Below are 22,307 nucleotides of genomic sequence, written 5' to 3'. Positions count from 1 at the left end.
AATCAATCAATCAATCAATCAATCGTATTTATTGAGCGCTTACTATGTGCAGAGTACTGTACTAAGTGCTTGGGAAGTACAAATTGGCAACACATAGAGACAGTCCCTACCCAACAGTGGGCTCACAGTCTAAAAGGGGGAGACAGAGAACAGAACCAAACATACCAACAAAATAAAATAAATAGTATAGAAATGTATATGTAAAATAAATAAATAAATAAATAGAGTAATAAATATGTACAACCATATATACATATATACAGGTGCTGTGGGGAAGGGAAGGAGGTAAGATGGGGGGATGGAGAGGGGGACGAGGGGGAGAGGAAGGAAGGGGCTCAGTCTGGGAAGGCCTCCTGGAGGAGGTGAGCTCTCAGCAGGGCCTTGAAGGGAGGAAGAGAGCTAGTTTGGCGGAGGGGCAGAGGGAGGGCATTCCAGGCCCGGGGGATGACATGGGCCAGGGGTCGATGGCGGGACAGGCGAGAACGAGGTACAGTGAGGAGATTAGCGGTGGAGGAGCGGAGGTTGCGGGCTGGGCAGTAGAAGGAGAGGAGGTCCTTTCCTCCTAGCATATGCTCCCAAGACCTAGTATAGACCTCGGTGCCTGGCAGCTTCTCTGTAAAGGCAAGTGGATGATGAGGATGAGGGCTAAAGCTTTTTTCTGTTCCATGGAAATGATCACCCCCGTGGAGTCTGTCCTTAGATGGGCGGTCAGCGGTGAGTAATCTTGTCGCCTCCATCACTGCGTGAGCTTTAGGCCAGTCCGCCCGGAGGGGTGAACAACTGAGTCAGCATATTTCCCTGTGGGATTCACAAGCCCTGACCAAGTCTTTCTGGTTAGCAACGTGACCTAGTGGCTAGGGCACAGGCCTGGGTTCTAATCCCGACTCGGCCACTTTTTGCTGTATGACTTTGGGAAAGTCACTTCACTTCTCTGTGCCTCAGTTACCTCAACCGTAAAGCGGGGATTAAGATTGTGAGTCCCAAGCAGGACATGGACTGGGTCCAACCTGATTATCTTGTATCTCAAAGCTTAGTACAGTGCCTGGCACATCCTACCTCTGGCCTGGAATGCCCTCCCTCCTCAGATCCAACAGACAATTACTCCCTCTCCCTTCAAAGCCTTATTGAAGGCTCATCTCCTCCAAGAGGTCTTTCCTGAATAAGCCCTCCTTTCCTCTTCTCCCCTTCTGCATCGTCCTGACTTGCTCCCTTTATTTACCCCGCCACCCAGCCCCACAGCACTATTGTACATACCTGAAATGTACTTATTTATATTAATGCCTGTCTCCCCCTCTACATTGTAAGCTCACTGTGGGCAGGGAGTGTTTCTATTCATTGTTCTATTGAAGCAGCATGGCTTAGTGAATACAGGCAGGCCTGAGAGTCAGAAGGTTACGTGTTCTAATCCTGGATCCACCACTGTCTGCTGTGTGACATTAGGCAAGTCGCTTCATTTCTCTGTGCCTCAGTTATCTCATCTGTAAAATGGGGATTAAGACTGAGAGCTCTATATGGGACAGGGACTGTGTCCAACCCAACTATCTTGTTTCTACCCCAGCGCTTAGAACAGTGCCTGGAACTTAGTAAGGATTTAACAAATACCATAATTATTATTATTATTATTATTATTGTTATTGCTCTCCCAAGAACTTAGTAGAGTGCTTTGCACTAGGTAAACGCTCAATAAATATGATTAACTAATGGATTAGTAAGCGTTTAACAAATACCATTAGAAAAAAGAGTGACAAAATGTACAGGGAAAAGGGCTGGCTTCTTTCTCTGACCCTGCTTATGTCCCAAACTCTGCTGGGTTCTGGGATCTCAGGTCAGGGGTGGGTTACTAACAAGGACATTTCCTGGGTGTGTGTCCTGCCTCCCCCATCAGACTGGCATCCCTTTGACGGTAGGGACCATGTCCCTTCCTCATTCCTCTATCATTCCCGGCCCCAGTCCCAGCTCCAGACTCGGCACCCAGAACACACAGGACAGGTTGTAGACATTCAGAAAGAGAAGCTGAGTTCTCTCCCTGGTTGTCTTGGTTCTAGCACCGACTCCCAGGGCCACCTAGAACAAGGCCCTGCCATTCCATGCCTCAGTTTCCACCCCCCAGCTCTCAGGGGTCCTGTGAGGCTGAGCTCTACACTGGCCAGGCACCTCGGTGGTTTATCCAGGCTGGCCCCTCCGGGGTATGAGCTCAGCCCACAGCCCACATGCTCAGAAACTTTGCCTGCCCAGCAGGGATCACATGTCTCCTCCACGCCTACTCTGGAACTTCCCTCCTCCCCCCAGTTCCATCCCCGAGGTCCCAGCAGCTGGGAAGCAACGAACGAAAAGGTCCCCAGAGCCTTCTGTCTTTGGAGGCTCGCTGGTTTGACCAGTCCCCTCCTCTCTCCCACCCCCGGCCTTTCCCTTCTGCTAGTTCCTTCCTCTCTCCCACCTGCCCTGGCTTTTCCCCTCGACTAGCCCCTTCCTCTCTCTCATCCCCTGGCCTTTCCCCTTTCATTCATTCACTCAATCAAATTTATTGAGTGCTTACTGTGTGCACACACCATACTAAGCACTTGGGAGAGTACAATAGAACAGCGAAGGAAGGAAAGCAGCATGGCTCAATGGAAAGAGCACGGGCTTGAGAGTCAGAGGTCATGGGTTCAAATCCCTGCTTTGCCACTTGTCAGCTGTGTGACTCTGGGCAAGTCACTTAACTTCTCTGTGTCTCAGTTACCTCATCTAGAAAATGGGGATTAAGACTGTGAGCCCCACGTGGGGCAACCTGATCACCTTGTATCCTCCCCAGGGCTTAAAACACTGCTTTGCACACAGTAAGCACTTAACAAATACCATCATTATTATTATTATTATTAGCAATAAACAAACACATTCCCTGCCCACAACAAACTCTCAGTCTGGAGAGGGAGACAGACACCAATATAAATCAATAAATTACAGATATGTACATAAGTGCTGTGGGGCTGGGAGAAGGGATGAAGAAAGGGGGTAAGTAGGGGTGAAACAGAAGGGAGTGGGAGGAGAGGAAAGGGGGGCTTAGTCAGGGAAGACCTCTTAGAGGAGGTGTCCCCTCTGTCCAGCCCACTTCTCTCTTAATAATAATAATGATGATGGCATTTGTTAAGCACTTACTATGTGCAAAGCACTTACTATGTGCAAAGCACTGTTCTAAGCGCTGGGGAGGATACAAGGTATTCAGGTTGTCCCATGTGGGGCTCACAGTCTTCATCCCCATTTTACAGAAGAGGGAACTGAGGCCCAGAGAAGTGAAGTGACTTGCCCAAAGTCACCCAGCTGACAAGTGGCGGAGCTGGTATTAGAACCCACGACCTCTGACTCCCAAGCCTGGGCTCTTCCCACTGAGCCACGCTGCTTCTCTTCCAACCCCCCGCAGGCCTTTCCCATCTGCCCAGCCCCATCCTCCCTCTCATAGACACAGGCCTTTTCCTCTAGCCCAGCCTCCTCCTCCCAGTCCCATCCTCTCTCCCACCGCCTGGCCTTTCCCCTCTGCTAGCCCCCTCTTCTCTCAACCTCCAGGCCTTTTCCCACTGCCCAAGCCCCTCTGCTGTCAGCCCTCACCCACACCGGGGCCAACCATGACCCTGAGCCAGAGTTCAACAAGCATCAGCCTCTTCCCCCAGAAACATTATCCAACCTTGGCCTCACCGACACTGTCTCCTCCCGTTTCTCCTCCTATCTCTCTGTCTGCTCCTTTTCAGTCTCTCGCAGGCTCCTCCTCTGACTCCCACCCTCTAACTGTGGGAGTCCCCCAAGGCTTAGTTCTGGGTTCCCCTCTATTCTCCATCTATACCCATTCCCTCAGAGAATTCATTTGCTCCCATGGCTTCAACTATCACCCTTTATGTGGATGATTCCTAAATCTACCTCTCCAGCTCTGACCTCTCTTGTTCTCTGCAATCTCACATTTCCTTCTGCCTTCAGGACATCTCTACTTGGATGCCTCGTCGTCACTTCAGACTTAAAATGTTCAAAACAGAACTCCTCATCTTCCCACCCAAACCCTTCCCTCCCACAGACTTTCCCATCACTGTAGACAGCACCACTATCCTCCTTGTCTCACAAGCCTGTAACCTCAGCATTATCACTGACTTGTCTTTCTCATTCAACCCATACATTCCATCTGTCACCAAATCCTGTTGGTTCTATCTTCACTCCATCTTTAGAATCTGCCCCTTCCTCTCTATCCAAACTACTACCACATTCATCCAAGAACTTATCATTTCTCACCTCCTTGCTGACCTCCCTTCCTCCTATCTCTCTCACCTCTCTAGTTCACATTTAGTTTATACTTAACTCTGTGCCTCAGTTACCTCATCTGTAAAATGGGGATTATGACTGTGAGCCCCCCAAGGGACAACTTGATCACCTCGAAACCTCCCCAGCGCTTAGAACAGTGCTTTGCACATAGTAAGCGCTTAACAAATGCCATTATTATTATTATTATTATTATTATTATTATTATTATCTGACAGTCCACCACTGTCCCCACCTTCAAAACCCTCCTAAAATCCCATCTCCTCCAAGAGGCCTTCCCTGACTAAGCTCTCATTTTCCCTCCCCATCCTCCCCTCTGCATCAACTATGCGATTGGCCGTGTACCCCTTAAGCACTTTGATACTCACCCCAGCCCCACAGCACTTATGGAAATATCACTTTATGCTACCATTTCCCCCTCTGTAATTTACATTAATGTTGCCTCTCCCTGTAGACTGTAAGCTCCTCGTGGGCAAGGATCATGTCTATCAACTCTACTGTTCTCTACTTCCCCAAGCCCTTAGTATAGTGCTCTGCAAACACCATTGGCTGACTGACTGACTGATTCCCTGCCAACCCTTGAGAAGCAACACGGCTTAGTGGAAAGAGCACGGGCTTGGGAGTCAGAGGACGTGGGTTCTAATCCCAGCTCTGCCACTTGTTTGCTGTGTGACCTTGGGTAAACCACTTAACTTCTCTGTGCCTAAGTTACCTCACCTGTAAAATGGGGAGTATGCCTGTGAGCCCCACATGGGACAACCTGATTACTTTATATCTACCCCAGTGTTTAGAACAGTGCTTGGCACATAGCGCTTCACAAATACCATCATTATTAATTATTACTATGATTATTGACCCTGGAAATAAACAGCCCTGAGACCCTGTCCATACATCCTGGATCCTCCCAGCTGGAAAAGATGGACTGACAAAGAATCCACTGACAATCCACTAGATTGTCGGCTCCTTCCCTAGATTGTAGGCAGAGATCGTGTCTACCTTTTCGTATTGTATTGGACTCTTCCAAGTGCTTGGTACAGTATCCTGTACACCTTAAGCGCTCAATAAATACCAGTGATGAACTGATGGATTGAAGCATCCCCCTGGGTAGGTAGGGGTGGACGAGAGCTACTGTTCTGTGGGACCAGGTACTTCCTGGGGCCTAAACTGATCTGGGCTGTTTATGACAGAACAGGGGACTGGACCCCCAGGGGCAGGCCAGATTGGACGGCCTCCCGTGGCGCTGACCCCTGGATGGCCTGGAGCGGGTCCCTTACTGGGGAGCCCCTCTCCAACCAGGCCAGGGCTCGTCCCGCTCCATCTTCTTGGGAAAACAACAACTGTGCCCTTCACCCACATAGAGGTGCCCGGTTGTCCTCAGGGGCTGAGCACCAAGTGGGCCCGCTGGACCCTCCCGCCCCCGGTTGGGACCCCTCCACCGAACCTCTGGCCACTGGTGGGGTCTCCGGGGTCGCTCAGAGCAGGCGAAATGGTGGCTTGGGTGCCTGACCCTTGACCTGCTCTTCCAGCTGAGGCCAAAGCAGGGATGGAGAGCAGTGGGGATGTAGGTGGAGCGCCCCTACTAGAACTCACCACATGGAGCCTGAGACATGCAGTGGCACACAAAAATATGACACACACACATACACACACACATATACACTCAATGACAGAGACACAGAGACAAGCAGACACACAGAAAAGCAGACACCCAAACAAAAGCTGACAAAGACAAGCAGACACAAAAACAAGCAGACACACAGACAAGCACACACAGACAAAAGCAGACTCAAACAAGCAGATATGCAGAGACTAGTGGATGCATAGAGACAAGGAGATACACAGAGACAAGGAGACACACAGACAAGCAGACACACAGGCAAGCAGAAACACAGGCAAGCAGAAACACAGGCAAGCAGACACACAGAGCGAAAATGAGATGAGAGTAAAGAGTGTAAGTAGCAGGAAGAGAAGATGAGAGAACAAAGAGCGCAGAAAGAGGGAGGAAAGAAAGAGACGAAGAAGAGAACAAAGGAAAAGAAAGCGGAAATGAGCCAGAGAGGGAGGCAGCTCCTGGACCCTGCCAGGGGAATGGGAAATGATCCCAGACACAACGTGGCGTGAACATTCTCAGAAGCTGCTGGCGGGGCGGTCTGACAGGCTACCGACTCCCCCCTCCCACCTCTGCATCAACTAGAAACTTGGCGTTGGACTATGTAATCACTTTGATACTCAAGCCCAGTCTCACAGAACTTCTTTACATCCCCTTATACTCTCCTATTTCCCATAACCCTGATCCATTTTAATATCTGCCTTCCCCAGAGACCGTAAGCTCCTTTTGAGCAGGGATTGTGCCTGCCAACTCTATTGTAGGGTTCTTTCCCAATCCACGGGAAGCTCAGCCCACAGGGATTCAGACCAGACCCACAACAATCCCCCGTGAGCTCAGCCCACAGGGACACAGAGGAGACACACAACAGTCCTCCTTAAGCTCAGCCCGCAGTGATCCAGACCAGACACAGAATAATCCTCCGGGAGCTCATTTCGTACGGATCCAGGCCAGACACACAACAATCCACCAGGGGCTCAGCCCACAGGGGCACAGAGCAAACACAGAACAATCCACCGTGAGCTCGGACTGCGGAGACTCAGAGCAGACACAGAACAATCCACCTGGAGCTCATTCTGTAGGGATCCAGACCAGACACACAACAATCCTCCGTGAGCTCAGCCCGCAGGGTCACAGACCAGGCATGCAACAATCCACTGGAGGCTCAGCCCACAGGGACTCAGAGCAGACACACAACAATCCTCCAGGAGCTCAGCCTGCAGGGACACAGACCAGACACACGACAATCCACCGAAAGCTCAGCCCAAAGAGACACAGACCAGGCAGAGGAGAACAAGTTACTGGGAGCAATCTGGGGAGGGACTTAGGTAGGCCAGGGATCCCAGATTAGGGACACCCTAAAAGGGACAGGGAAATTAGAGCATGCCCACCGTTGAGGGTGTCCCTAACCCCTCTCCAGGGGATAGTAAGGCCTCTGGCCAACCTTCAGACTCTCTTCCAGGGGATGGATGAATAGGTCATTTCTACACTTGGTTTGGACCCAAGGAGAGGACTCCATTACCAGAAATAACGCTAATAACAATCACGATCAATAATCAGGTGGGACAAAAAGTCCCTCACCCCCATGGGGCTCACAGTCTAAGGAGAAGCAGACGGCTTAGATGAGAAGCAGATGGCTTAGTGGAAAGAGCATGGGCTTGGGAGTCGGAAGTCGTGAGTTCTAATCCCATCTTCCCCACTTGTCAGCTGTGTGACTTTGGGCAAGTCACTTAACTTCTCTGTGCCTCAGTTACCCCATCTGTAAAAAAGGGATTAAGACAGTGAGCCCCATGCGGGACAACCTGATTACCTTGTATCTACCCCAGCGCTTAGAACAGTGCATGGCACATAGCGCTTAACAAATACGATTATTAACATTATAGAGAAGGGAAAACAAATAGTCATTCATTAATTCATTCCATCCTATTTATTGAGCTCTTACGATATACAGTGTTCTGTAGGGCACTGTACTAAGCGTTTGGGAGAGTACTACCATTTTCCAGATGGGGATACTGAGGCCCAAACAAGTCAAGTGATGTGACCAAGGTCACACAGCAGGCTGAACCCAGGGCCCCTGGCTCTCAGACTCACGTTCTTTTCCACTGCCCCATGCTGCAGTAGCATTCATCTACCAACCAGACACCTCTGCCTCCAGGATAGTGCCTCAGTTTCCCCACCTACTGACTACTGTTCTCAGGGACTGTGACAGCTCCTTGACCCCAAAGGACAGTCACCTATACTTCCACTGTGAGGGATGTTGAAAATACCATTTATCAGTTAAAGAACGGGATACACGGCAAAGTTCTATGAGTGGCCTAAAGACATATAATGGTGGTGACAGAATTAGAATTCAGACCTGATGCTGTGCCCAAATTCCTATGAAAACGTTCCTGGGAGTATGAAAGAATCCCCAAATCCATGGTTGTAAGCCTGGGCTTTAAAAGCACAGACCCTTGAGTTTTTGTCTGGCCTGCCCCAGACTTGCTGTGTGGCTATGAACAAATAGCTAAACCTCTCTGAGCCCCCCTCAGGAAAACGGAGATGCTAACCCACCCTGGTTTTCTGCTCTGTGACTTTGGGCAAGTCACTTAACTTCCCTGTGCCTCAGTTTCCTCACCTGTAAAATGGAGAATACCTGCTCTTCTTCCCCTCTTAGACTATAAGTCCCTTGTAGGACAGAGACTATGTCTGACCCAATCGTTTTGGATTCATCCCAGCACATAGTACAGTGCTTGGCACATAGCAAGCACTTAACAAAAACTACTATCGTTACTATTATTCGGGCCGAAAAGACACAATATTAGAAAATCCTTAAGAAACCCAAGAAAATCTCTCCACCCCTTGATGCTCTCAGGAAAGGGAGGAAAAGAAAGAGGAAACTGTCTACTAAGCCATAGAATGTTTGTGTGCCATGGAACACCCTGTGTTGGTGAAGCTTGCTCATTTGCAACCAGGCTGTGACCCACCAGGAGCGAACCGTAGACCCCCAGGAGTGAGTCATGGACCCCCGGGAGTGAGCCATGGAGCCCCGGGAGATAATTGTGGACTCTCGGGAGCGAGCTAAGGACCCCCAAGAGCAAGTCCTGGGCCCCCGGGAGTGAGCCAGCCTGAATAGATACTGGCCCCTTCCGCCACGTGTTGATTGATTGATTAAATCGATGACGGTATTTGTTAAGCGCGTACTATGTGCCAGGCAACGTTCTAAGCTCTGGGGTAGATACAAGGTAATCAGGTTGTCCCACGTGGGGCTCACCGTCTTAATCCCTATTTTAAAGATGAGGTTACTGAGGCACAGAGAAGACAAGTGACTTGCCCAAAGTCACACAGCAGATAAGTGGTAGAGCCGGGATTAGAACCCATGACCTCTGACTCCCAAGCCCGGGCTCTTTCCACCAAGCCACGCTGCTTCTCTGTTCACAGTCAATGGGATGGGCATCGAAACCCAGGTCAACAGCAGATCAGACACCCACACAATTCAGCTGGGCTCAGGAAAAGGAGTTTGAAGACTCGGGCTGAAGAGGCATCCCTCCGCCCGTGGAATTTTCTGGAAGCCCGTGCTCACTAGTTGAGGCCGACACTCAAGCAGCGAGCTCCGGGAACCCTAACCTCCTCATCCCCCTTGCCCAGGAAAACTCAAGATACCTGATGGGCTCATGGCTGGGCCCACTTCAGCTCTCCCCATTTCCACATGGGAAAAGTGAGGCTGAGGGGGTGGATCTGGTAAGTGGATTCACTACGTGCCAAGCACCGTACAAACAGCTGGGGTAGAGACAAGAAAATCAGGTCAGACACAGCCCCCGTCCTACATGGCTGTATGTGTGTATGTGGGGGGAGAGGGCTGGGGTCACGGTCTAAGTAAGGGAACAGGCATTGAATCCCCATTTTACAGGTGAGGAAACTGCGGCTCAGAGACGTTCAAGCCACTTGCCCACTGTAGGCAAACGGCAGAGCCAGGACAAGAATGTGGATCTTTCGACTTCCAAGCCCACGTCGTTTCCACTAGTGTGACCTAGTGGAAAGAGACCGGGGCCTGGGAATCAGAAGACCTGGATCCTAAACCCGGCTCTATTACTGGCTTCCTGTGCGACCTTGGGCAAGTCACTTAGGGCTCGGGAGCCAGGAATGGACCCCCCAGGGGTGAGCTGTGGATTCTCCAGGAGCGAGCCATGGACTCCCGGGACTGAGCCATGGACCCCCGGGGACCCCCGGGAGCGAGCCATGGACCCTCTGAGACCCTCAGGAGCGAGCCATGGACCCCCGGGCTCTGGGCCTCAGTTTCCACATCTGTAAAACAGGGATTCAATAAACCCATCCTCCCTCCAACTTGGGCAGGTGAGCCGAATGTGGGACAGGTACTGCGTCCAACCTTATTACCTACCCAAGCACTTAGTACAGGGCTTGGCACATGATAAGCTTTTAACAAATGCCACGATTACTGGTATTATTATCCCTTTCTGAGAAGACATTTAGGCAGGCCCAGGAGGCAGAGAGACCAAAACAAAGAGGGCAGCAGGCGTTGCCAACAACAAGGACAACCAGTTCAGCAGAGGTTCCCCACTCCCGTCGGGTGCTTTGGGAGGGCAGGTGGGGGTGGGGGGGGTGGCGGAGAGCCCAGGTGAACTAGAGTAAACTTCATCTCTGCCAGAGATGGAGGAAGGATGGCTGGGTACATTTTCAAATCCAAACATGTGATTGGTGATCCCAATGCCTCCCCACCCCAGAGAGCAGAGGAGGTTACATTTGGTCATTCAGGATCAGCCTAAGCGAACTCTTCCCCCAAACCTGCTGACTTAAGACCACCAGATCCCATGTCCCGAGAGAAGACTCTCACTTCCCCATGGTCCCGAACTTCCTCTTCTGACTTCGTTACTGTGGCCACCCTTTGCCAGACACAAGCCGCCACGGCCACTGAATCCCCGCTCAGCTCCTCGTGCTTTAAACTGTGTTTCCTGGTTTGTTTGGTTTTCTTCCTCTCTCCGACGGCTCCTCTGACGGTTCCTCCGGGCCTCAAGGTAACTCCAGGGCACCCACGAGGAAGCCCTCCCGAGGGCATGCCGGGGTTTGGCCCAGCTCTCCGAAAGACGTGTACAGCTGCCATGTGCCCCACGGCACACGCTGCACCTGCCCTGGCTTTGCCCCACCGGGCGACCGTAATACACGTGTCCGCTGCAGGCCGGGCTTGGCTCCTCCAGGCTGGGTCCAAACCTCCACCTCTCTGGGGAGAGGTAGGCACACACGTGTGCACGCATGCACACTCCAAGGAAGATAACTGAGGTAGTCGTTAAGTGCTTACTTTGTGCCAGGCACTTTACTAAGTCCCAGGATGGATACAAGCATTCATTCATTCATTTGATCGTATTTATTGCGTGCTTACTGTGTGCACAGCACTGTACTAAGCGCTTGGAAAGTACAATTTGGCAACAGATAGAGACAATCCCTGCCCAACAACGGGCTCACCATCTAGAAGATTGGGTCACGCAGATCAGGTTGGACACGGTCCCTGTCCTGCATGGGGTACACAGTCTTAAAGGAAGGGTGTAACCCCTGGGCTGGGCTGGGCAGGGGGCTCTGGTCATCTTAGGGGGCTCCCTAGGTCACCAAAGCCACATGCTCACACCCAAACACCCTCACACAGTGTGGCTTAGTGGGAAGAGCACGGGCTTGGGAGTCAGAAGACAAGAGTTCTAATCCCGTCTCTGCCACTTGTCTGCTGTGTGTCCTTGGGCAAGCCACTTCACTTCTCCGTGCCTCAGCTACCTCATCTGTAAAATGGGCATGAAGACTGTGAGCCCCACGTGGGACAACCTGATGACCTCGTATCTATCCCAGAGTTTAGAACAGTGCTCAGCACTTAACAAATACCATCATCATTATCGTTTATTATCACTATTATTATTATTATTAGACAAAGCAGGGCAGCCTCGGGGATGAACCAGCAGGGACAGAGCTGAGGGTAAGGTGAGACCCTGTGGGTCCCAAGGGTCTGGGTGGTCCCTGGCACTGTGGCCCTCTGTTCTCCCCAGTTCTAGGTCAGATCCACGGTGTGGGGTGGCCGGCCCGGACTTGACAAACTACAGGAAAAGTGGGGAAGGAAAGCAAAGGCCTGTGACCCCTTGTCCCCCCAGAGTGGCCCTCCCCACTCCATGCATGCACCCATACTCACGCAGAGACATGGGTCCACGCACACAAACACCCTGAGGATTTCACAGGGGCACAACGGACCCCTGGGAGCTGAAGCCAGGGCCAGGGCCAGGGCCAGAACCAAACAACCAGGGCCAGAACCGGGACCTGACATCCAGGACCAGGGCCCGGACCAAGACCAGAACCAGGACCAGGACCAGGACCAGGACCAGACACCCAGGACCAGGGCCCGGACCAGGACCAGGATCAGGACCAAACATCCAGGGCCAGGACCAGGGCCAGGACCAGACCAAACAACCAGGGCCAGGGCCAGGACCAGGGCCAGAACCACACATCCAGGACCAGGATCAGGACCAAACAACCAGGACCAAACAACCAGGGCCAGGGCCAGGACCAGAAATCCAGGACCAGAAGCAGGACCAGGACCAGAAATCCAGGGCCAGGAGCAGGAACAGGACCAGATATCCAGGACCAGGACCAGGACCAGTACCAGGACCAGGACCAGACATCCAGGACCAGGACCAGGACCAGGACCAGGACCAGGACCAAACAACCAGGACCAAGCCACCAAGGCCAGGACCAGGACCAGGATCAAACAACCAGGGCCTGTACCGGGACCAGACATCCAGGACCAGAAATCCAGGCCAGGACCAGGACCAGGATCAGAAATCCACGGCCAGGACCAGGACCAGGACCAGGACCAGAAATCCAGAGCCAGGAGCAGGACCAGGACCAGACATTCAGGACCAGGACCAAACAACCAGGGCCAGGACTAGGACCAAACAACCAGGGCCCGTACTGGGACCAGACATCCAGGACCAGAAACCCAGGCCAGGACCAGGACCAGGACCAGAAATCCAGGACCAGGAGTAGGACCAGGACCAAACAACCGGGGCCCGTACTGGGACCAGACATCCAGGACCAGAAATCCAGGCCAGGACCAGGATCAGGACCAGGACCAGAAATCCAGGGCCAGGACCAGGACCAGGACCAGGACCAGAAATCCAGGGATAGGAGCAGGACCAGGACCAGACATCCAGGACCAGGACCAGGATCAGGACCAAACAACCAGGATGAGGGCCAGAACCAGACATCCAGGACCAGGGCCAGGACCAAGCAACCAGGGCCAGGGCCAGGACCAGGACCAAGACCAAGATCTGACAAGAGAAGCAGAGTAGAGAAGCAGAGAAGCAGCGTGGCTTAGTGGAAAGAGCCCGGGCTTGGGAGTCAGAGATCATGGGTTCTAATCCCGACTTCACCACTTGTCAGCTGTGTGACTTTGGGCAAGTCACTTCACTTTTTTGTGCCTCAGTTCCCTCATCTGTAAAATGGGGATTAAGACTGTGAGCCCCCGTGGGACAACCTGATCATCTTGTAGGTCCCCCAGCGCTCAGAACAGTGCTTTGAACATAGTAAGCGCTTAACAAATACCAACATTATTATTATTATTACCTGACATCTAGGGCCAGGGCCCGTACCGGGACCAGACATCCAGGACCAGAAATCCGGGGCCAGGACCAGGACCGGGACCAGAAATCCAGGGCCAGGAGCAGGACCGGGACCAGAAATCCAGGGCCAGGAGCAGGACCGGGACCAGACATCCAGGACCGGGACCAGACATCCAGGGCCAGGACCAGGACCAGGACCAGGACCAAACAACTAGGGCCAGGACCAGAAATCCAGGGCCTAGAGGCTGCGGGGTGGGTGGATGGATGGGTGGGTGGGTGGGAGGCAGGCTTTGTTTCAGGACTGAGGCTGCCCTGGGCTCGCCCTCTCCCCTCCCAGCCCCCCGCCCGATCCCCCCGTCCCTTCCACAAACACACAAACCCAGGGACATACAGGCCCCCGAAGGACGCACAAAGGAGGCCAGCCCTCCTCCCCCCTCCATCTGTCACGATAACATCGCGGGGGTCCCGAGGGGGGGTCCCTCGTCCCCGCAAGCCCCCCCACCCCGCAGAATGGAGAGGGGGCCCGGGGGGCAGGGATGCGGGGATGGGGGAATGGATGGATGGATGGATGGTGGGGGGCAGTACCTTTCCCTGCTGAGATGGGGGGGCTGAATCGGTGGTTCCTGCGGGGGTCTCCTCCTCCTGCTGCTGCTGCTGCTGCTGCCGCTGCTTGTCCTCCTGGCCTTGGGGCCGCCGGTGCCCGCGCCCCTGCCGCCGCAGCCGCCGCCGGGTCTGGAGGGGCCGAAACCAGCCGCAGCCTGTTTATTCGCTCGACTCCTCCCCGCTCCGCCCCGGCCCGGCCCCCGGAGCTCCGCCTCGACCCGGCCCCGGAGCTCCGCCTTCCCACCCCGGGACCCCCCCTCCCCCCCAGGATCCCCACTCCGCCCCCGTCGTCGACCCCCGGCCCTCATCCTCCCCCTGGCCTGGGATGCCCTCCCTCCGCACATCCTCCAAGCTACCTCTCTTCCTCCCTTCAAAGCCCTGCTGAGAGCTCACCTCCTCCAGGAAGCCTTCCCACTCTTCTCCTCCCCATCCCCCCCCCCCCGCCCTACCTCCTTCCCCTCCCCACAGCACCTGTATATCTACTTGTACAGATTTATTACTCTATTTTACTTGCACCTATCTGCTGTTCTATTTATTTTGCTAATGATGTGCACAGAGCTTTAATTCTATTTGTTCTGACGATTTTAATGATGGCATTTATTAAGCGCTTACTATGTGCAAGGCAATCAATCAATCGTATTTATTGAGCGCTTACTGTGTGCAGAGCACTGGACTAAGCGCTTGGGAAGTACAAGTTGGCAACATATAGAGACAGTCCCTACCCAACAGTGGGCTCACAGTCTAGAAAGGCACTGTTCTAAGCGCTGGATTTTGACACTTGTCTCTATGTTTTGCTTTGCTGGCTGTCTCCCCCTTCTAGACTGTGAGCCCGTTGTGGGGTAGGGACCGTCTCTATCTGTTGCCGACTTGGACTTCCCAAGCGCTGAGTCCAGTGCTCTGCACACAGTAAGCGCTCCATAACTACGAGTGAATGAATGAATGAATGAATGAATGAATGAATGAATGAATGAATGAATCCCCGCTCCGCCCTCCCTCCCTCCCTCCGTCCCTCCCCGGGATCCCCGCTCCGCCCCGGTCCCCGGAGCTCCGCCCCGCCCGGGATCCGGGATCTACACTCACTCCCTTTCATTCATTCATTCATTCGATCGTATTTATTGAGCGCTTACTGTGTGCAGAGCACCGTACTAACCGCTTGGGAAGTACAAGTTGGCAACGTATGGAGACGATCCCTACCCAACAACGGGCTCACAGTCTGGAAGGGGGAGACGGACAACAAAACAAAACATGTGGACAGGTGTCAAGTCATCAGAATAAATAGGAGCAAAGCTAGATGCACATATTAACAAAATAAATAGAATAGGAAATATGTACAAGTAAAATAAATAGAGTAATAAATCTGTTCACTCCCTTGATGAACTCATTCGCTCCCACGGCTTCAACTATCATCTCTACGTTGATGACACCCAAATCTACATCTCCGCGCCTGCTCTCTCTCCCTCCCTTCAGGCTCAGGTCTCCCCCTGCTTTCAGGACATCTTCATCTGGTTGTCTGCCCGCCATCTAAAACTCAGTATGTCCAAGACTGAGCTCCTTATCTTCCCTCCCAAACCCTGCCCTCTCCCTGACTTTCCCGTCACTGTAGACGGCACTACCATCCTTCCCGTCTCACAAGCCCGTAACCTTGGTGTCATCCTCGACTCCGCTCTCTTGACACCTGTCCATATGTTTTGTTTTGTTGTCTGTCACCCCCTTATAGACTGTGAGCCCGCTGTTTGGTAGGCACCGTCTCTATCTGTTGCCAACTTGTACTTCCCAAGCGCTTAGTACAGTGGTCTGCACCCAGTAAGCGCTCAATAAATACGAATGAATGAATGAATTCATTCATTCATTCCCGGGGGTCCCTCCCCGGGACCCCGGCTCCGCCCCGCCCCTCTCTCTCTCCGCCCGGCCCGGCCCCGGACCTCCTCCCGTTGTTGGGTACGGACCATCTCTCTATGTTACCGACTTGTACTTCCCAGGTGCTTAGTACAGTGCTCTGCACACAGTAAGCGCTCAATAAACATGATGAAAGAATGAATGAGAGAAAGGAGGTGAGGTAGGCGGGGGCAAGGTGATGGAGTGCTTTGAAGCCAATGGTGAGGAGTTTCTGTTTGATGCATTGGGTTGGCACCCACTGGAGTTTCTTGCGGAAATACGGCCTGAACGTTTTTGTAGAAAAATGATCTGGGCAACAGAGTGAAATATGGACTGGAGCAGGGAGAGATGGGAGGCAGGGAGATCAGCAAGGAGGCTGATCAATTGATTGAGGTGGGATAGGATAAATGACTGGATTAACCCGGTAGTGGTTAGGGTGGAGTGGAAAGGACGGTAGTGGTTAGAGTGGAGTGGAAAGGATGGATTTTAGCAATGTTCCCGTACCTCTCCGCCCGCGGCTGGGCCCAACGCTTCTCCCCATGTCGCACCTCTCCACTCTCCATCCCGGGCAGCTCCTGTCCCACCAATCCAGGGTTCCAGCTCTTCCCTCGTGGGGCTCCAACCCCATCCCCAAGTGCTTCCACACTCAGTCTCCGGGCCCATGCCCACAAAGGCCCCCACCTGCCCTGCCTGCCAAGACTCAAGCTGGAGGGAGGGGCCGTCAGCCCCTGCCCCTACTCCATACGCCCCCAAATTGCTCTCAGAGCATTACTCTCCACTTTTTCTTACAGCACTTATCATCCTGCCCCGCCTTCATCCAAAACACCCTTAAACTTGGTTCAGAACTCCACCCTCCCCCACCCCTACACACCCTGAGGCCCCCTGCAATGCCCACACCCAACACACCCCTAAATAGCACTCCCAACTCTGACTCCTCCACTCCCACTTCTACACCCCTGTCCACATCCAACACACCCTAAAAATGCACTTCAAACTCTGCCCTATGCCCCGCATACATACCACTAAAATCCCTCCCAGCACCCCAAGCGGGATCTGAAAAGTAATCGCCCCCACCCCAAAACCCACCGCCTGTAAATCAGGAATTTCACACTCCAAGCCTCTGGCTTCCTCCAAAAGGGGCTCCCTGCAAGCACCCCTATTCCATCCACACTCCCTCCTTATTTGGCAAAGACTAAAGGTCAGTTCCCAGCTCTGAAATCCCCTCCCCATTTCACTCGCAATAAAAAACAGAATAAAGGAAGCTGGACAGTGATAAAACAGGATAGAAAGAAAATAGATTATTTTGAAATGTGGTGTTGGAGAAGGTTTTTGCAAATACCATGGACTGCCCGAAAGACCAACTAATGGATTTTGGAGCAAATTAAACCAAAGTGGTCTTTGGAATGCCAAATGACTCGATTTAGATTAGCATATTTTGGACACATAATCAGGAGGACTAATTCTCTGGAGAAGACACTAATAATAATAATAATAATAATAATAATAATAATAATAATAATGGTATTTATTAAGCACTTACTATGTGCAAAGCACTGTTCTAAGTGCTGGGGAGGTTACAAGGTGATCAGGCTGTCCCACGGGGGGCTCACAGTCAATCCCCATTTTACAGATGAAGGAACTGAGGCCCAGAGAAGTGAAGTGACTTGCCCAAAGTCACATAGCTGACAATTAGCAGAGTCGGAATTTGAACCCATGACCTCTGACTCCAAAACCCGTGCTCTTTCCACTGAGCGACGCTGCTTCTCCTAATGCTAGGATAAGTCCAGGGAAAATGTGGAAGAGGCAGACCAGAAGCTAGATGGATAGATACCATGACAACGATAACGGAAGAACAGTTAGAAAGGTTGTGGATTATGGCAGAGGACAGGATGTTGTGGAGAAAGTATATCCATGGACTTGCTATGAATCGGAAATGACTTGACGGCACTTAATAAGAACAAAAAACATCCACCCCCCATCGCCACTCCCACCCAGGACTAGACTTTCTGAAGTTTTCTCCTGAAACTTCAGGGGAATCCAACCTGATCATTTGGAGGAAGCTTTTCTTATGCATTATAAATCATTTATTTATATTAATGTCTGTCTCCCGCTTCAGACTGTAACCTCATTATGGGCAGGGAACAGGTCTGCTAATTCTGTTGTATCGTACTCTCCCAAGCACTTCGTACTGTGCTCCACACATAGTAAGAGCTCAGTGAATACCACTGATTGTTTGACATTGATTTCCTCTAGACAGGGACCCTCCCTCCACACTGCAATTCAATAATGCAAAAAGGCCATGAAAGCCCAGCAGCTGATTCCCTGAGGATGCAGGCCGTGATATTCGACCCCAGAAGAGAATTCCGAGTGTGCAGTCAGACAATGAAGCTTCGCCCTCTGATCTCAGAGAGGAGGTTTCATTTGAAAATTCGAAGACAGGCCCTAAGGAACTCACAAACATACCTTTCCCTCTCCCAGCCAGGCTGGAGATGTAGATTTGGGAATCATCCACATAGAAATGGAAGTTGAATCCATGAGAGCAAATCAATTCTGCAAGAGAGTGGGTGTAGATGGAGAATAGAAAGGGACTCGGAACTGAGCCTTGAGGAACTCCCAAAGTTGGGGGAGGGAGGCAGAGAAGGAGCCCATGAAAGGGATCAAGAATTAGTGACCAGAGAGATAGGAGGTGCACCAGGAGAGAACTGTTACTGAAGGAAGTTTTAGATCTTATTTACAGGAGATGGGGGTGGTCTACAACTTCGAAGGCAATGGAGAGGTCCAGGAGGATAAGGATGGAGTAGAGTCTGTTGGAAGTCATTGGTGACCTTAGAGAGGGCAGCTTCTGAGGAGAAGGGGTGGAAACCAGATTACAAAAAGTCATGGGGAGAACTGTAGGAGAAAAAGTTGAGGCAGAGGGTATAAACACTTCTCCCATGAAGTTTAGAAAGGAAAGTTAGGAGAGGGATGGGCAAATAACGGTAGGTACTTTGGATAGAGGGTTTTTGAGGTTTTTGTAGGGGAGGGCATACATGGGAAACACCCCCATCCCCCCATCCCACAGACCTGCAACCTAGGCATTATCCATGGCTCACTGGTCTCATTCAACCCACATGTTCAATCTGTCACTAAATCCTGTCGGTTTTATGTTCACACTGTCGATAAAATCTGCCCTTTCCTCTCAATCCAAACTGCTAGTATGCTGATCCGAACATTTACCCTGTCCTGCCTTGGCTTCTGCGTAAGCCTCCTCCTTGACCTCCCTGACTCCTGTTTCTCCCCACTCTAGTTTATACTTCACTGTGCTGTCCAGATCATTTTTTAATAAACTGTTCAATCCACATCTCTCCATTTCTGAAGAACCTCCAGGAGACCTCGGCACCAAACAGAAACTCCTTACCATAGCCTTTAATGTACTTAATCAGCCAGCCCCCTCCTTCCTTACCTTTCTGCTTTCCTACTACAGTCCAGCCAGCACAGTTTCCATTTCTAGCACTGACCTGTTCACTGTGCCCTGATCTTGCCTATCTTGCTGCTGACTACTTTCCCAAGTCCTCCCTCCCTCCCTTTCTATATACACCAGACCATTACTCTCCCCACCTTCAGGACCTTATTAAAATCCCCTCTCCTCCAACAGACTGTCCCCAATTAAACAGTCTTTTCCCCCTTCTCCCTCTCCCTTCTATGCCACTTAGGTACTTAGATCTGGATGCTTTAAGCACTTGATAATCACCCTACAGGATTTATGTACATAACCATAATTCATTTATTTATATTAATGTCTGTCTCCCCCTCTAGAATGTAGCTCCTTGTACCCTGTTGAACTCTCCCAAGTCAGCCACTCAGTTAGCCAGTCATATCTATGTGCCAAGCCCTGTTCTAAGCACTGGGGTATATACAAGGCAATATACCCCACGTGGGGCTCACACTATTTAGTGTTTACTGTGTGCAGAGCATTGTACCAAGCACTTGGGAGAGTACACTATAATAATAAACAGACACATTCCCTGCCCACAATGAACTTACAGTCTAGAGGAGGAGAAAGACATTAATATAAATAAGTCTTGTCTTGTCTTATGCAGATGAGTCTTCTCCAACCCATGGACACATCTCTTCCAGAACACCCCACTCTCCATCTGTAATCATTCTGGTAGTGGATCCAGAGAGTTTTCTTGGTAAAAATATGGAAGCGATTTACCATTGCCTTCTTCTGCGAAGTAAACTTGAGTCTCTGCCCTCAACGCTCTTCCATGCCAGTGCTTCCCAGCACAGGGGAGTTTTGACTTGTAGCAGATTGTCTTCCACTCACTAGCCACTGCCCAAGCTAGGAATGGAATGGGTATGCCTCTTCTTGACTCTCCCTCCTGTAACCGAGACTGGTAGAGTACTGGAAACTCTCCAGGTGTGATCCTGAGAGGGGGAATATAAATAAGTAAATTACAGATCTATACATAAGTGATTTGGGGCTGGGAGGGGTGATGAATAAAGGGAGCAAGTCAGGATGACACCGAAGGGAGTGGGAAAGAGGAAAGGAGGACTTAGAGAAGGCTTCTTAGAGGAGATGTGCCTTCAATAAGGCTTTGAAGTTGGGGAGAGTTACTGCTGGATATGAGGAGGGAGGGCATTCCAGGCTAGCGGAAAGACATGAGCGAGAAGCAGGAGGCAAGATAGAAGAGATCAAGGTACAGTGAGATCAAGGTGCAGCATTAGAGGAGGAAAGTGCACGGCTGGATTGTAGTGGGAGAGTAGCGAGGTGAGGTAGAAGGGGGCAAAGTGATTGAGTGCTTTCAAGCCAATGATGCAGTTGTGGATGGGCAACCACGGGTGTGTCTTGATGAGTGAGAAAACGTGTCCTGAACGTTTTTGTAGAAAAATTATCCTGGCAGCCAAGTGAAGTATGTACTGGAGTAGGGGGAGACAGTGGGCAGGGAGATCAGCAAGGTGGCTGATACAGTAACTGAGGTGGGATAGGATAAATGATCGGATTATCATGGTAGCAGTTTGGGTGGAGAGGAAAGGGTGGATTTAAGCGATGTGAAGGGCTTAGTGTTCTGCATACAGCAAATGCTCAATAATACAATTTATCGATTGATTATCCATTGATTGATGGGCATGTTTGAAAGCAGTGGGGAAACAGAAACTCCTTACCTTCAGCTTTAAGGTGCTCGATAAGCTTACTCCCTCCTACCTTACCTCACTTATCTACTAGAACCCAACCTGTATACGTCACTCCTCCAACACCAACCAACTCACTTTATCTCAATCTTGTCTGTCTTGCCACCAACCCCTTGTCCACATCGTCCTTCAGGCCTGAAACTCCCTCCAACTTCACATCTGACAGTCCACCACTCTCCCCACTTTCAAAACCCTTCTAAAATCACACCTCCTCCAAGAGGCCTTCCCAGACTAAGCCCTCATTTGCCCTACCTTCCCTCCCCTCTGCATCGACTAAGCAGTTGGCCGTGTATCCCTCAAGGACTTCGATACTCACCCCAGCCCCATGGCACTTAAGAAAATATCCTTATAGTCTTTTATTTCTCCTATCTGTAATCTGTCATCTAGTTTAATGTTGCCTCCCCTGAATATTGTAAGATCCTTATTACTATTAATAATAATATTAGTAGCCATTATTAATAATAGTAATAATAATAGTATTTTTTAGGTGCTTTCTATGTGTCAAGCACTGTTCTAAGCACTGGGGTAGATACAAGATAATCAGGTTGGACACAGTCCCTGTCCTACATGGGGCTCACAGCCTTAATCCCCATTTTACCAATGAAGTAACTGAAGTAAAAAGAAGTTAAGTGACTTGCCCAAGGTCACACAGCAGACAAGTGGCAGAGCCAGGATTAGAACTCCTTGTGGGAAGACAGCATGTCTACCTACTCTACAGTATTGCACTTTCCCAGGTGTTACTAGAGTGCTCTGGACCAAGTAAGCTTTCTACAAACATTACTGATTGACTGAATGATTGATTCACTTCTCCATCATTCCATTAACTTGTATCTACCCCAGTGTTTACAGCAGTGCCTAGCACACAATAAGTGCTTTAAAAGTACCATTATTATTATTCTCTTTCTCCTGTGTTTCCCCAACTAGACTGTAAGCTCCTTCTGTGTAGGAATTATGTCACTCCACGCTATTATACTGTACTCTTCCAAGTGCTTAGAGTAGTGTTGTACCTACAGTAGGGGCTCGATAAACATTATTGATGGATCATATCTATTATTTTCCCAAGCACTGAATACAGGGCTCTGCATAGAATGAGTGCTCGATAAATGCTATTGATTAATTAATTGAATTACCAGTGTTGCTAACAAAGATGTGCCTGAGAAGCTCATCCCTTGCTGCCCTGT

The 22,307-nt window shown here is 51.0% G+C and overlaps 1 protein-coding gene and 1 non-coding gene across 2 annotated transcripts in view; both read right to left on the bottom strand.

Moving 5' to 3' along the window:
- The window catches only part of SMOX (spermine oxidase), a 53,864-nt gene extending 39,685 nt beyond the window's left edge, over nt 1-14,179 (bottom strand). Inside the window, exon 1 of the mRNA XM_038753078.1 lies at nt 14,062-14,179. The gene's annotated coding sequence lies outside the window, so the exon portion shown is untranslated. The remainder of the gene's footprint in view (nt 1-14,061) is intronic.
- A 6,054-nt stretch (nt 14,180-20,233) lies between these two features.
- LOC119933937 lies at nt 20,234-20,371 on the bottom strand. Its single transcript, XR_005452804.1, has one exon. It is a non-coding gene; the product is annotated as a small nucleolar RNA SNORA7 (small nucleolar RNA).
- Between the last annotated feature and the right edge of the window lie 1,936 nt (nt 20,372-22,307).

This window comes from Tachyglossus aculeatus, chromosome 10, assembly GCF_015852505.1.
Source record: "Tachyglossus aculeatus isolate mTacAcu1 chromosome 10, mTacAcu1.pri, whole genome shotgun sequence".
NCBI lineage: Eukaryota > Metazoa > Chordata > Mammalia > Monotremata > Tachyglossidae > Tachyglossus > Tachyglossus aculeatus.
Note: the sequence above shows the minus strand (reverse complement) of the source record. Positions and strands in the feature narration are given on the sequence as shown.